This window comes from Heterocephalus glaber, unplaced genomic scaffold (genome assembly GCF_053883595.1).
Source record: "Heterocephalus glaber isolate CG9 unplaced genomic scaffold, H.glaber_assembly_v1.0 deba00001168, whole genome shotgun sequence".
Classification (NCBI taxonomy): Eukaryota; Metazoa; Chordata; class Mammalia; order Rodentia; family Bathyergidae; genus Heterocephalus; species Heterocephalus glaber.
In genome coordinates, this window is record NW_028258206.1 from 11,674 (window position 1) to 26,964 (window position 15,291).

Below are 15,291 nucleotides of genomic sequence, written 5' to 3' on the forward strand. Positions count from 1 at the left end.
TTATTTCTTCAGAAGTAATTCACCTCACTGTTTCTTTTTCAGAGAGAGAGAGAGAGAGAGATAGGCCTTGCTCAGTGTCCGAGATCTGAGATTGCTGGGAAGCACCACCACACCTGACTTTTCGTTTTCTCTTGCAGTTAGGAGTGATGTATCTGGTCTCTGGTTTTTCCGTAGTGACCTTAGATATCACACCTTGAACTTTTGCTTGTTAAATGTAGGTCTTTAAATTTCTTGATTTACTTTTGTTTGGAAGAGGTTTAGCTTCCAGGAAAACTGAGAGAATGCTGGCCTGGCAAGGCTCAGAGCTAGGGCGGAGACCTAGGCTCCCCAGAGGGCAGAGCATCTCCAACAAGCACTCCTTACTCCTCTGCATAGGAGGACCCTGCCCTTTCCCAGTGATCTGATGGTTTGTTCCTGGGACCACAGTGACGGCCCGCTGGGATCCTTGCCCTGAGGGCTCCGCTGGGCACCTGAGCTGAGCTCTGCAGTGGCACAGAGGGGGTCTCAAGTGACCTGTTCACCGCCCTGGCGCTCTGCTTTCTTGTGGCCAGGGGCTTTCCTCGTCCTATGACAGGCGCTTCCTTCCTTGTCCCGAAGGCCTCTCAGGGACCCCGGTGGCTGCCCTGAGCTGACAGGGAGAGTGAATTCTGGGCCTCGCTGGTCCTGGCTTCCTCCCTTCCTGTTCGCCCGCGCTCTGAGCTGCTCTCCTGCCTACCACAGGGTCCTCTGCGTGGCAGTGTCCCTGCTGTCCTGGTCCAGGAGGAGGCCTGTAGGTGGGCTGCCTCTGCTGCACTCCCCCCCCCAAGCTCCTCGCTCCCCTGGGTGCCGAAGGGCAGAGCACGCAGCGAGCCCGCGCGGTGACCTTGGCCCCTGAGGTGCTGGATCCCACCCAGGCTGTGCTGGTGGTTCCAGCCTGGCCTGGCTGGGCCCCAGGAAGCACTGGGTCCCGCCTGCAGAGGAGCCCCTTTCCGCCTCGCGGCCACGCCAGTGTGTACACAGGCGAGCCCGGAGCTGGGGCTAGTTTACTGCATGGTGATAGGTATGGGTCTAGTTTGAATCTTTGGCAGGTTGAAATCCAGTTGTTCCAGCACCAATTATTAAATAGGCTATATTTCAAGGAGGAGGATTTTAGTGAAACTCAAAGAAGCTTAGATCACATGACAGCACCCACCACACGACATGACCTATGAGTCGAGGTCAGGGTCCCCTGACAAGGAGGCACTAGGGATCATGGAACATCTTAGAAACGAGCCTACAGTCCCAAGAGCTGAAGGAGGAAAAGAGGCAGATTGTAGATGTCCAGAGGAAATTGCCAGCACCCTCTTACCACTTAGCTTGGCCACCCGGATCCAGTGCTCCACCACCTTGGCCCTGTCTCCAGCCCTCGTGCTGGGACCCCCAAAGCAGGAGGTGATCGTGCAGTTGGCCACGTGATTAAAATGTGTGGTAGTGGCCCAAACGGTGGGCACCAGAGGTTCTTTGCCCTTTTTGTTTCTCTGGGTCCAGATGGAGCCCAGGCAGTCCCAGGGCACCAATTCTTGAACAGCTCCTGTGGAGGAAGACAGCATCCCACGGGCAGAACCCACCCCAGAGAGTCGATGGCTTCAGCCATCCACAGGCAGGTGGCCGTGGCCTGAGCTGGACATCAGGAAGCTGCAGATATGGACAGAGACTTCTGCCAATAGCCGGTTTTCCTCCACTGCTGACTAGTGATGTCCAACTTATGACCTAGGACCTAGCACTGATGTGAAAATCAGTGGCATTTTCCCCGTGCCCATCCTCCCAAACCCCCAGCATGAGCAGACATCTGAGTCCTGCTCATTCTGAGGTATTGTCTTCTTTCCAACCTCACCTGCCTTCTGCTCCTTTGCCCAGGTCAGTGGCACATTTCCTGGGACAGCTATGACTGGGAGCTCTGTGCGGGTGTCTGCTGTAGAACCCATGAATCTCAAATGCCTACAAAGTGATAAGGCTGGCCAAGTCTCCTGGAATGATGGCAAGGTGACACATGGTCCTGCATGCACCTCAGTGCACACCCTCCTCTGCTAGTTGGTCTGAGTCCCTATCCTTTTTCCCAATTGTCCAATCTCAGTTGACATCATAGTCACTGTGTGAAGTGGGCATGTGTGTGCCCTGCCTCTACTGTGGACCTCCACCCAAGGACAGGAGTGGCTTGGGGCTGAGAGACAAGTATAGGTGATGCAGTTGGTAGAAGCAGGAACTTTGATCTGGTAAACTGGGAATGTCAGGACTGAGGAGATCAGTGTGAGAAGGATGGGTGTCCCCCACCCCACCCCACCCCACAGAGCTCAGCTGCTCACCACACCCATCAAGGTCAGCTGCTCTGCCAGCAGCTTGGGAGAGAAGGCTAAGAGCACCTTCTGCAAGGAACTGTCCTCGTCAGCGGCAGCAGAGAGGCAGGAGTGCTGTGGAGCTGGCTTCTGCTTCTCTCCTGTCTCCAGAGGAGGCTCTTTCTCTGGTGCTGGCTCTGGCTGCAGAGCAGGCCCATGGTGTTCTGGACATGGAGCCTGAGCTAGGAGGAGGAAAGCTCAGCAGTGTCAGTCACTTGCCAGTTCCCTGCGGAGCATAGAAAAGACATCCTGGCCATTTGGGGGATTCCAATGCCCAACCAAAAGCCATGAAAGCCTTCCGGACTGCTGTGGCCCTCACCATCTGTTTTGGCCTCGTGGGGCTCTAGATATTCCACCTGAGCAAAGGGAAGGCACAAGGGAGGCTCCATGTCTGCTGCAGGTGACTTCACTTGCAAGCCAGCCCTTTTGATCTTGATTTGGGGAATGTCCAGTGGATGGTGCCCTTTGGACCAGGTTTCCAAAATGGGAGAGGTGGGGCTGGGGAGAGAGGAGTGAGCAGCAGAGTCAGAGGCCCGGGGTTTTCTTCCACCCTGCCTCTCTGAGACAGTGCCGTGTCTTGTGTGGTTCTCTGTGCCTCGGTGTAGAGGAAAGCTGACCCCACCCCAAGCCCTCTGTGACTGTCCTAGCCTTGGCAGACTTTGTCCCACTAGGCTAATGCTAACATGGGTTTCCACTTCCCACTGATGATCCTTTCTGAGCGAGGCAGGCACAAAACTCCGTGCACCTGAGCGCTCAGGGCTGGGCTCCAAGCAAAGTAGTCCAAAACAATCTGTACCCTAGCAGGCCGCAATGTTTGCTGTACCTCCAGCCATGAAGTGGGGGCTGCGGGGCGGGGCGGTGGGACAGAGCTCTGACACCTCACAACCTGCCCCTGTCCAAGCAGGCCCCTTATATACCCTGAGTGCGAGGGGAAGCACTGCCCATGAGAGGTCACAGCTGGCGCTGACATCCAGGATGGGCACTGGGCTGCCTCTCTCACATGTGGTTTCCTCCTGAACAGTAGCTGGAAACATCTGCGGCCAGAGCCGAGCCAAGGTTGGAAAAGGCTCGGATTGTGGTCCTTTCTGTGGCTAGACCTTTGGAAAGCGGGAAAATGGCAACAGCTCATCCTCCCCTCTTCTCTGTCTCCCTCCAAGGGGTCAGGATGGGAGACAGCTTCAGAAGGGCACCCAGTTTTGCTGGGTTCTAATACCAAGGAAGTGAGGTTGCATCCTCAAAGTTTTGCTACAGTTAGGGTGAGGAAGTGGCTTAGGACCAAGGGGCAAGGTGCAGTTTGGGTTGCGGTTTTTGTTGGGACTTGGTTGAGGTTTAGGAATACATTTAGGCTTCTATTACAGCTGAGGGTGGGAGATTCAGTGTTAGAAAGCAGGCCTGAAGTTTACACTGTTGTTTATTTTTATTGTGCAGTTCACAATCATTTGAGGAGTGGCTACATGTACATAACAGAGCTTGAAGGGCTGGGGATTTAGCTCAGTGGCACCATGCCTGCCTCACCAGCACAAGGTCCTGAGTTCAATCCCCGGTACCAAAAGAAAGAAAAACCAAAAATACCAAAACAACAACAACTCATAGTACAGCTTATATATATGACGAGTTTTAGATTTATATACAATTAAGATGGCCACCCAGTTCTTCCATTTCCTGTTATTAGTGTCATCCCTTAGTCTAGTACATCCTGTACAAGGAGTGAGCAAATATTGATGTATAATTACTAACTAAGATCCACCTTCACCACTTGCTCTCCACAACAATCTGCAGTCCTGTCCGGGCTGCCACTTTGCATTTCATTGTTGCATCCCTCAGACACCCCTTGACTGATGTTTTCACAATTTTTCCTTTTTTCGTTTTGTATGAGCTGACAGTTTGGAGGATGACTGAGCTGATATCTTATAGAATGTCCCTCAATTTAAGTTTTCCTGATGTTTCCTTACTGATTAGATGAGGGTTACATGTTTGGGTGCGTGGCTTTCTGCAGGTGTTCCATGTTCCTGACTGCACCCCCATCCTGGGTTCTCCAGTGCACCTTTGGCTTAACTCTCACAGCTGCATGCACTGCCCTCTCAGGGACACCCAGCCTGGCCTGCCAGGCCTTCTTTGGAAATTTGGGTGGAAGCCTTCCTGACTCAACTCTTGCATTCTGCATACCTGTGAAAACAGCACCCTGTAGATGACACAAAGTTCTACCACTGGCTCCAAGCAGTCCTTAGGCCTTTGTGCATCATGGCTGCAGAAGCATCCATGGGCCTGGATGGCTGAGCACTGTGAACTGAATGAATCCCAGGGAACCCTCCGAGGTGAGGTGGCCCTTCTCAAGCAGGGTGCCCTGGGGCTCTCCTCTCAAAACAAAGTCTTTCCCTTTTGCAACTGTCAGCCTTGGAAAGGTTGGGCCTTGTGGGTTCCTTATATGTCTTCAGGGCACCTTTTCCATTGTCCTATTGTAAAGTACTTGATTTCTTTTTAATGCTAATCTTTGATCCACCAGGCTGTCCATTGCTCCATCTTTACAGGCCTTTCTTTTGGGGGGAAACTGAAAAGTTTTTAAATGGGCTTTTGCTCCTCATTTTCAGCACAAACCTGGCTCAAATTAGCAAGCAGCATCCATGCTACAGCCTGATATTTAGGCTACCTTGATATTTTCTCCATCAGATGAATGATTCTTCCACCCTTCGTATCAGTCTCACACAAACCTCAGGACATGAACACAATACAGTCATATTTTCTGCTGGGGCACAACACACATGGCCTGATTCCAACTGCCACTGGCATCCTTCTTCTCAACTGAAACCTCCTAAGTCTGGCCTTTCTCATCTGCAATCTATCTGCACTCTGGTCTTCTGTGCTCGGACCAGAATCTTCCATCAAGATCAGATTAGAGCATTCTAGGGCTGCTTCTCCAGCTGGCATCTCCAAACCTTTCCAAACTTCTGTGAACCACTTCCACAGGCATCTGAACCAGCTGGTGAGGTACAGTCGCTGCAGTGACCAGCAGACTTCTTGTACCAACATCTGTATTGCCCACTTTCTTGTCCCTGAACACAATACTCAGCACTACACATTAAGGGAAGAGAGGTTTGTTTCAGCTCACATTTCAGTTCATAGTTAGCTAGTTCCAGGATGGCAGGATGGCATGTCAGAGGTGCACATTGATAGAAATGCTGCTTGCCTGGTGGAGGCCAGGAGGCACATGGTAAAGTGTGGGCCAGGGAGCAAGATACACCCTCCCAGGTCACACCCGCGCTGACCCACCTCTTCCAACCAGGCCCACATCCTGACACCAAGCCTGGCATAGCACCCCCATCACCCACTCACCCTCTGGAAGCCCTCACCTCTGGGTGCAAGGGGCTTCAGGGTGACATCCAGATAGAATCCATAACCTGTAGTTTCCATAAAAGGATGCAATTTCTGATAAGTGATCTAGAAGTGTTATAAGAAATCTATGAAATATTTAGAGCAAAAAACCTTACAATTTATTGAAGACAATTTTCTTTTCAGTAATGCACATTATGATGGACAGAATGGGAGTTAGTACTGATGATGAGTCTTTATTTTAATGTTTTGCTCCAATGCCCTGTTTTGTTTGCAGGAGCAGTTTGGTCCTTGAAGTATTTATAACTGTGGAATGAGTGCACAGATGGGTTTCTGAACTGTGTTTCTTTCCTCATTTCTCTTTTGGTCACTTGTACCTGCATCAGCAGTAGATATGAATTTCACAGAAGCATTGAATAGTGATAATCAAGAAGAGTGTGGCTATCAGGGCTATTTCAGCTTAGGTGATCTCAGACCGAATCAGATGTGGATGTCAAGGATGTGTGTACGTGACATGTGTTTCACACCTAAATGTTTGAATTAGAAATGCAACAAAGAATGGAAGCTGGGACTGTATTGGGTGAGGATTTAGGCAACGTAATGTCTGAGGAAGAGGATGGGATGTGTACGTTTATGGCCAGGGACAGTTGGAACCCTGTAACAGACACTTTTTGTCACACACAGTTGTAGGAACATCGCAGCTTATTTTGGGAGAACACCTCCACCTTCAACCCAAGACCTCCATTGTGTACATTTGGGAGGGGATTTTGTTTGGATTAAACCCAATGAGGACAGTCATTTCCATGGTTATACAGGTTGGTTATGAATAAATCCTTTACACAAACCCAATCAGAACAAACGTGAAGAATGTTATTTGAAATGATGTAAATGAGAGACTTCTCATCTTGGGAAATCATCTGAGAGCTGCTACGGCCCAAGGGAAGCCTGGAATAGATAAGAGAAGGTATGCCTAAGAACCCAGAAGTGGAGCCAGGTCTGAGGAAGGAGAACAACACAGTGAATGCTGGAAGTTTTTTAATCCTTCCCGAAGTCAGATGTCAGAATTGAACAAACAAACCAGCTTTTTGTTGCTTAAGGCTTTCAAATTTATTTCTCACATTTAGCCTGAAATATGGTTAAATGATATGGGTCCCAAATTCAGCCATAACAGATGAATGAATGAATTACGGGTGACATGATTAAAGAAATCACTTTAAAATTTATTCCAGTTGAAAAGGATGCATATGCTGCTGTTGGGATGGGAGAGCCCAATGCCTGTTGTGCCTATGAGGAAGAAAAGGAGCAAGCTAAAGTGGGCTGACTAAGGCTGAAGAACCTCTGCTAGGACACTTGCTATGGCTGAAGAGAAAGGCTGAGGCAATGGATGGACACGGGTAGGAATGGCCAAAGACTTTTGCCATGGAGACGACCAGGCCCTGAGCAGACAGCAAGCAATATTGTCAGTGTCTTGAGATCAGCAAAGCAGCAGAGGTCTTGGGGCAGAAGGACTACAGCTTGCAGCCTAAGACAGCCCTACACACCAGTGAGGTCACAATGGATTGCCCTTGCTAGCTGTGGAAGCAATCCCACGAGGACAGGACATGACTGGGCGCTGTGTGGTGGCTGAGCAGCAGGGGAGTCAGGCCCTCCCAAAGACTGATTGAGCCTTTCTAGAGCTATTGGAAGGATCAGGACCTCACGGGCATGGTACACCTGGGTTGTGAGGAGGTGGGATCTGGGCTAAGAGAAATCTCCTGGTTCAGGGACTGGAAGCCTTCACCTTGCTGCCTCTGCTCCCTGGACTCTGCTTTCTGTCTGCCAGGCCCCTCTGCCATGCCGCGCTGCCTTTGAGCTGCTGACTAGGGACTGAAACCTCTACCAAGTGCGAGCCGAGATAAACCTTTCCTCGGTTAACTTGTGTGTGTGTCTGGTAGTGTCTCAGTGACCAAGTCACTCCCCTCGAGGTCCTGCCCTTGACACCTGCACGGCACGTGAGTGACACCTCTCGGGGGCAGGTCCAACCTTGGCTCTTGGGGAGGTTCTGGAGACACAGTGGGGCAGCCCCCGGTGAGTCCTGGACGGGTCTAAGCCCCTGCCCCAGGTGTGTGGTCAAAAACAGTACAGTGTGTGGGTGCAGGAGTGGCTCTGCCTGTGTCCGACGCTCTCCACAAGGCCCTGGCAGCTTCCTGGCTGTATCTGTGCCCACCTCAGCCTGAGGGTGTGGGCCCACCTGAGCCACACTAGAGCTCCTGACCTGGCAAGACCCGTGGGGTCCTGATCCTTCCACGAGCTCTAGAAAGGCTCAATCGGTCTCTGGGAGGGCCTGACTCCCCTGCTGCTCAGCCACCACACAGCGCCGAGTCATGTCCTGTCCTTGTGGGATTTCTTCCACAGCTAGCTCGTGCGGTCATTGAATTCTGACAAACATGCCATGACCACTGAGGGGGTAAAAATAGCCTTCTCAAAAAATGATACTGGGAGAACAGGATTGTCACATGTAAAAGAATAAAAAAGGACAACTGAATACTAATCCTAACTCAAAATGTATCAAAAATATAAATATAAGGGCTACAATTATACAAGTCTTAGAACAAAGCAAAGGGAACAAATTTCTATGATCTCAGATACACAGTATAGCTACAGATAGGCATAAGTAAAGGCATAAGTAAAAATGAAAACTACATGCATTGTACATCATCAGAATTGAAAATTGTAACTTCAATAGACACTACCAGGAAAGTAAAATGACCCGTACAAAATAGGTGTAAAAAGTTGCAAGTCATGCATCTGGTAAGCGACTTATACCCAAAAAGTATAAACAAATCTTACAACATAACAAGCACAAATATTTCAGCTGTATGTGATCAAAGTACTGGACCATATGTTTATCTTAAGATATTGCACAGGATTTGCATCAGAAAAATAAAATCAAAACCACAGTGCTATACCATTTCAGATCAATGAGGATGGCTATAATTAGAATCATGGGAAAATCAAATGTTAGATGGGATTGGGAAAAGTTGAAGACATTTCATAAGTTCCTTAATAAGATAAATAGTGTTTGCAGGGAAGATGCTGAATCAGCCTGCTGGAGATAGGCAGGTCTGTGCATACGCTACTGAGGTCCTCAGTTGCATGAAGATGCCAAATCACACCACAGCAGACAGGCAGGTCTGCCCACGCCCTACCGAGGTCCCCAGTTGAGCAGAACTCGCCAAATAACCCTGCTGCAGACCAGCACACCTACCGAGGTCCCAAGTGGCACAGAACACAGAGAATCAGCCCACTGCAGACAGGCAGGTCTGTGCATGCCCTACCGAGGTGCTGAGTCATGCGGAAGACACTGAATCACCCCTCTGCAGACAGGCTGCCACCTGGTTCCACACCACAAAGACACAGAGTTCACCAGACCGCCAGACCAAGGTACTGAGTCCCGCTGCTCCCGGCCCAGAGGTAGGGGCTTCTGAGCAACCGTCCCAATGCTCCTGGTCCAGAGGAAGGGGCCTCCCAGTTACCATCCCTCCCACTGCTCCCAGCCCAGAGGAAAGGGCTTTTGGGCCACCTTCTGTCCTGCTGCTCCTGTCCCAGAGGAAGGGGTTTCCGGGCCACCGTCCCTCCCACCACTCCCGGCCCACAGGGAGGGGCTTCTGAGCTGCCATCCCACTGATCCTGGTCCAGAGGAAGGGGCTTCCCAGCCACCATCCCTCCTGCTGCTCCCAGCCCACAGGAAAGGGCTTTTGGGTCACCAGCCCTACCACTGCTCCCGGCTGCTATCTCACCTCTCCCAGCTCAGAGGAGGTAATCTGTGCAGGCGCCAACAGCCCGCACCACAGTTGAAATGAGAAAACACGTAAATAAGTCTCAAAAACAGATTTCCAGATCACCTACATCAACCCCAAAGGGAAATGAGATGGAACACTCTGATACTCAACCACCTGGACCCACTGAACTGACAATAAAAGGGGATCTGCAAAAAATGAAATCAGAAATAATTTCTCAGAAAACAGTAGAAATTGTGCCCCTAGTGCAAGACATGATTAATAAATCTAAAGAGGAACCCAGGAACATGATGGAATCCCAACATAAGAAACAAATGGAATCCATAAAACAGATGCAAATAGATTTCCAGGACATGAAAAACTCCACTGAAAGTCTACACAGGAGAATGAGCCAATGTGAGGACAGAATTTCAGATATAGAAGATAAGATTGCAATTAGTGACCAGGAAAAGAAAAATTGCTTCAAAATTATAAGGGAACATGAGAAATCAATCCAGCAGCTGCTAGATGATGCAAAGAAGAATAACATAAGACTGATTGGGCTCAATGAAGAAACAGGAGAGAGTACAGATGACATAAAAAAAACTCTTCACAGAAATAATGGCAGAAAACTTCCCAAGAAGGGGAAAAGAGCTTGACATACAGATAAGTGAGGCATATGGGACTACAAATAGCCTTGATCAAAAAACATCTACACATAGGCATATAATTGTTAAGTTTCTAGAAACTCAACAGAAGAACAATGTTCTCCAAGCAGTCAGAGAAAAGAAACAAATCACATACAAAGGAAAGCCCATCAGAATCACAGCAGACTTCTCAACACAAACCATCAAGGCAAGAAGAGCTTGGAGTGACATATTCCAAGCCCTAAAAGAAAACAGCCTCCAACCCAGATTGATGTACCCTGCAAAACTATCTTTCAAAATGGATGGAGAAATAAGATACTTTCATGACAAAGAGCACCTTAGGAACTTCATGAATACCAAACCAGCACTCCAAAGAACTTTACACGATATCCTAGGAACAGACATTGAGGATCACAACCCCAAGAAGTAAAGCAGAATGAACCCATCTGGCATGACAAGAAATTAAATGTAAATGGGGAGGACCCAACAAAAAGAAAAAGTGATGTCAATGACAAGTCAATGTGTTTCAGTTATTACCATCAAGGTTAATGGTCTCAATTCGCCAATCAAAAGAAGTAGACTGACAGAATGGGTCAAGAGACAAAATCCAACAATATGCTGCATACAAGAAACACACTTAATTCAAAAGGAAACTCATACACTAAAAGTTAAAGGGTGGAAAACAATACTCCATGTGACAGGAACCTGAAAAAAAGCAGGAGTAGCTATCCTCTTTGCAGATCAAGTAGATTTCAAACCAACACTGATTGAGAGAGATGAAGAAGGACACTACATCCTTGTAAAGGGAAAAATCCAAGAGGAAGAGATCACAATCATAAATATCTATGCACCAAACACTAATGCACCCAACTATATAAAACAAATACTAATGGACATGAAAAGTCATATATGCACTAATACAATTGTAGTGGGGGACTTCAACACCCCACTGTCACAAATAGATAGATCAACTAGACAAAAAATAAGTAATGAAATACTAGAACTCAATTGAACTCTTGAACAAATGAACTTAACATGTTTACAGAGTCTTCCATGCCACAAAATCAGAATACACATTCTTCTCAGCTGCACATGGGTCATTCTCCAAAATAGACCACATACTTACACATAGAACATGTTTAAGTGCAAAGGAATTGAAGTTATCCCCTGTATATTATCAGACAAAAGTGCGATGAAATTAGAGATCCATAGCAACAGAAGCTCAAAAAATTTCATAAACACGTGGAAATTGAACAACACACTTCTGAATAAACAATGGGTCACAGAGGAAATTAAAGAAGAAATCAGACAGTTCCTTCAATTAAATGACAATGACCATACAACATATTGGAATCTATGGGACACAATGAAAGCAGTCTTACAAGGGAAATTCATAGCAGTGAATATGCATATTAGGAAAACAGAGCAAGCCCAATTAAACAACCTGATGCTGAACCTCAGGCTTCTAGAAAAAGAAGAGCAGGACAACCCCAAAGCTCATACAAGGGAGGAAATTATAAAGATCAGAGGAGAAATCAATGCAATGGAGACTAAGAGAATGATACAAAAAATCAATGAAGCCAAGAGTTGGTTCTTCGAAAGAATCAACAAAATTGACAAACCTTTGGCCCACCTTGTCAGAAAAAGGAAAGAAAACGCCCAAATCCATGCAGTTAGGAATGAAAAGGGTGAAATTACAACAGACCCAGCAGAAATCCAGAGGATCATCATTACCTACTTTCAGAACCTATACGCCAGTAAGATGAACAACACAGAAGAAATGGACAGATTCCTAGATATATATGAATTACCAAAGTTGAACGGAGAAGACCTAAAAATTCTCAACAACCCAATATCAACCAATGAAATTGAAAATGTAATTAAAAACTTATCAACTAAGAAAAGGCTGGGCCCTGATGGCTTCACTGCTGAATTCTACAAGACATTTAGAGAGGGCCTGCTGCCACTACTGTTTAAACTCTTCAATGAAATTGAAAGGGAAGCAATACTCCCAAATTCATTCCTGGAAGTAAGCATCACCTTGATCCCCAAAGCAGAGAAAGACCCAACTGAAAAAGAGAACTATAGGCCAATCTCACTAATGAACATAGAAGCAAAAATCCTTAATAAGATAATGATGAACAGAATGCAGAAGATCACCAAGAAGATCATACACCCTGATCAAGTGGGATTCATTCCAGGGATGCAGGGATGGTTCAATATACACAAATCAATCAATGTAATACACTATATCAATAGAGCCAAGGACAAAAACCATATGATTATCTCCATAGATGCAGAAAAAGCATTTGACCAAATCCAACATGCATTTATGATAAAAACCCTACAAAAAGTTGGAATAGATGGTCTCTACCTCAAACTGATAGAAGCCATCTATGAAAAACCAACAGCCAATATCATACTAATGGTAAAAAACTGAAATCTTTCACATGAAAATCAGGAACAAGACAAGGATGTCCACTATCACCACTCTTGTTCAATATAGTTCTGGAAACATTAGCCACAGCAATTAGAGAAGAGAAAGAAATAAAAGGAATAAAGATAGGTAATGAAGTCAAATTGTCACTATTTGCAGATGACTTGATACTCTATATAGAAGACCCCAAGAACTCCACCAAAAGTCTTCTAGACTTAATAACCAAATTCAGTCAAGTAGCTGGTTACAAGGTCAACACACAAAAATCAATAGCTTTCCACTACACCAATGACAGACTCACTGAGAGAGAAATAGGGCAAATGATTCCTTTCACAGTAGCATCCAAAAAACTGAAATACCTAGGAATCAACCTAATGAAAGAAATCAAAGACCTCTTCTCTGAAAACTATGGCGCTCTGAAAAGAGAGATTGAAGATGATATCAGAAAATGGACAGACATCCCGTGCTCCTGGGTAGGAAGGATTAATATAGTGAATATGGCCATACTTCTAAAACTGCTATATAGATTTAATGCAATTCCAATTGAGATCCCAGCAGCATACTTCATGGACCTTGAGAAAACAATCCAAAAATTCATTTGGAACAAGAAGAGACCCAGAATAGCAAAAGCAATTCTAGGTAACAGAGACATGGCAGGGGGTATCACAATCCCCAACCTGCAACTCTACTACAAAGCTACTGTGATAAAAAACAGCATGGTGCTGGCAAAGAAATAGACTTGAGTACCAGTGGAACAGATTAGAAGATATAGAAACAATGCCAGACACACTCAGCCATCTCATCTTCAATAAAGGAGCCAAACACCCTCACTGGTGGAAAGATAGCCTCTTTAATAAATGGTGCTGGAAAAATTGGGCTTCAACTTGCCAAAGATTAAAACTAGACCTATATCTCTCACCATGCACTAAACTAAAATCAAAAAGGATTAAAGATCTAAATATTAAAATACAAACTCTGAACCAGTTGGAACAGAGGTTAGGTAGAGCCCTTGAAGACATCAATGTAGGAAAAGATTTTATGAACAAAACCTCAGTTGCCCGTGACCTAGCACAAACAATCAACAAGTGGGATCTCTTCTTATTAAAAGGCTTCTGCACAGCAAAAGAGAAACCACCAGCAGTGTGAAGAGACAACCCACAATGTGGGAAAAAATCTTCACCTGCTCTTCCTCAGACAAAGGTCTACTATCTCCAATCTATAAAGAACTTAAAAAGATCAGACCTCCCAAATTTAAAGACCCAATCCAAAAATGAGCATTGGAAATGAACAGACATTTCTCAGACAAAGAAGTAGAAATAGCAAATAAATACATGAAAACATGTTCAACATCACTGGTCATTCGAGAGATGCAAATGAAAACAATGTTGAGATTCCACTTCACTCCAGAAAGAATGGCTGCTATCATCAAATCAACCAATAACAAATGCTGGCAGGGCTGCAGGGAAAGAGGAACCCCGCTCCACTGCTGGTGGGAGTGTAGACTGGTGCAAGCACTGTGGAAATCAGTATGGAGATACCTCAAAGAACTAGGACTGGAATTCCCATTTGACCCAGCTATTCCACTGCTGGGTATCTTCCCCAAAGAATTAAAAGAATCATACCACAGTGATATATGTTCACCCATGTTCATAGCTGCACAGTTTGTAATAGCTAAAACTTGGAAACAGCCCAAATGCCCATCAACTGGAGACTGGATAAAGAAAATGTGGTTTTTTTAATAAAATGGAGTACTAATCAGCCATAAAAAATGAGAAATTAGAGACATTTATAGCTAAGTGGATGCACATTGAGGCGATACTCTTAAGTGAAATAAATAGGACACACATGAATAAATACCAAATGGTTTCCCTAGTGTGAGAAACTGAAAGTGTAAATAAGGACTAAATGTATAATAGGTAATGTGAAATAGGAAGAAAAGGGGCAAAGGGGAAGGAAGTGGGAGGGTAGAGGAAAGGATAAAAGGGAATGGAATTAATATGAGAAAATGGAAAAATAGGTACAAAACTTTGTAAATAGGGAGGAATGGAGGGGTTGAAGGGAGGGCTGGGCAAGGGTGAAAAATAAGAACCAAGAGAGACTATGTAAAGGTGCAAATTTCCAATGATGAATGTCATTATATTGTATACCTAAAGTGTACCAATGATTAGAATGAATAATCAATAATGTAAAATAGGAAGAAAAGGTCCAAAGGGGTAGGGGTATTGTGTGGGACAGGGGACAGGAAAGAAGGGAAAGGAAAAATGATGAGAAATGGAAATAATGGAAATAAAGTCTTTGTAAATAGGGAAGGGTGGAGGGGGTGAAGGGAGGGCTAGGAATGGGGAACAAATAAGAACCAAGATGCATTATGTAAAAGTACAATTCCCAATGAGAAATGTAATTGTGTTGTATACCTACAATTTACCAATAAAAGAATTTAATAAAAAAAAAGAACTTGACATACTGATAAGTGAGGCATATATGGCTCCAACTAGCCTTGATCAAAAAAAAATCTATACATAGGCATATGAGAAACCCAACAGAAGAACAAAATTCTGCAAGCAGGTAGAGAACAGAGACAAATCACATACAAAGGAAAGCCCATCAGAATCACAGCATACTTCTCAATGCAAAACCTCAAGGCAAGAAGAGCTTGGAGTGGTGTAGGCAAGCCCTAAAGGAAAACAGCCTCCAACCTAGATTGATGTAACCTGCAAAACTATCTTTCAAAATTTATGGAGAAATAAGATACTTTCATGACAAGGAGCACC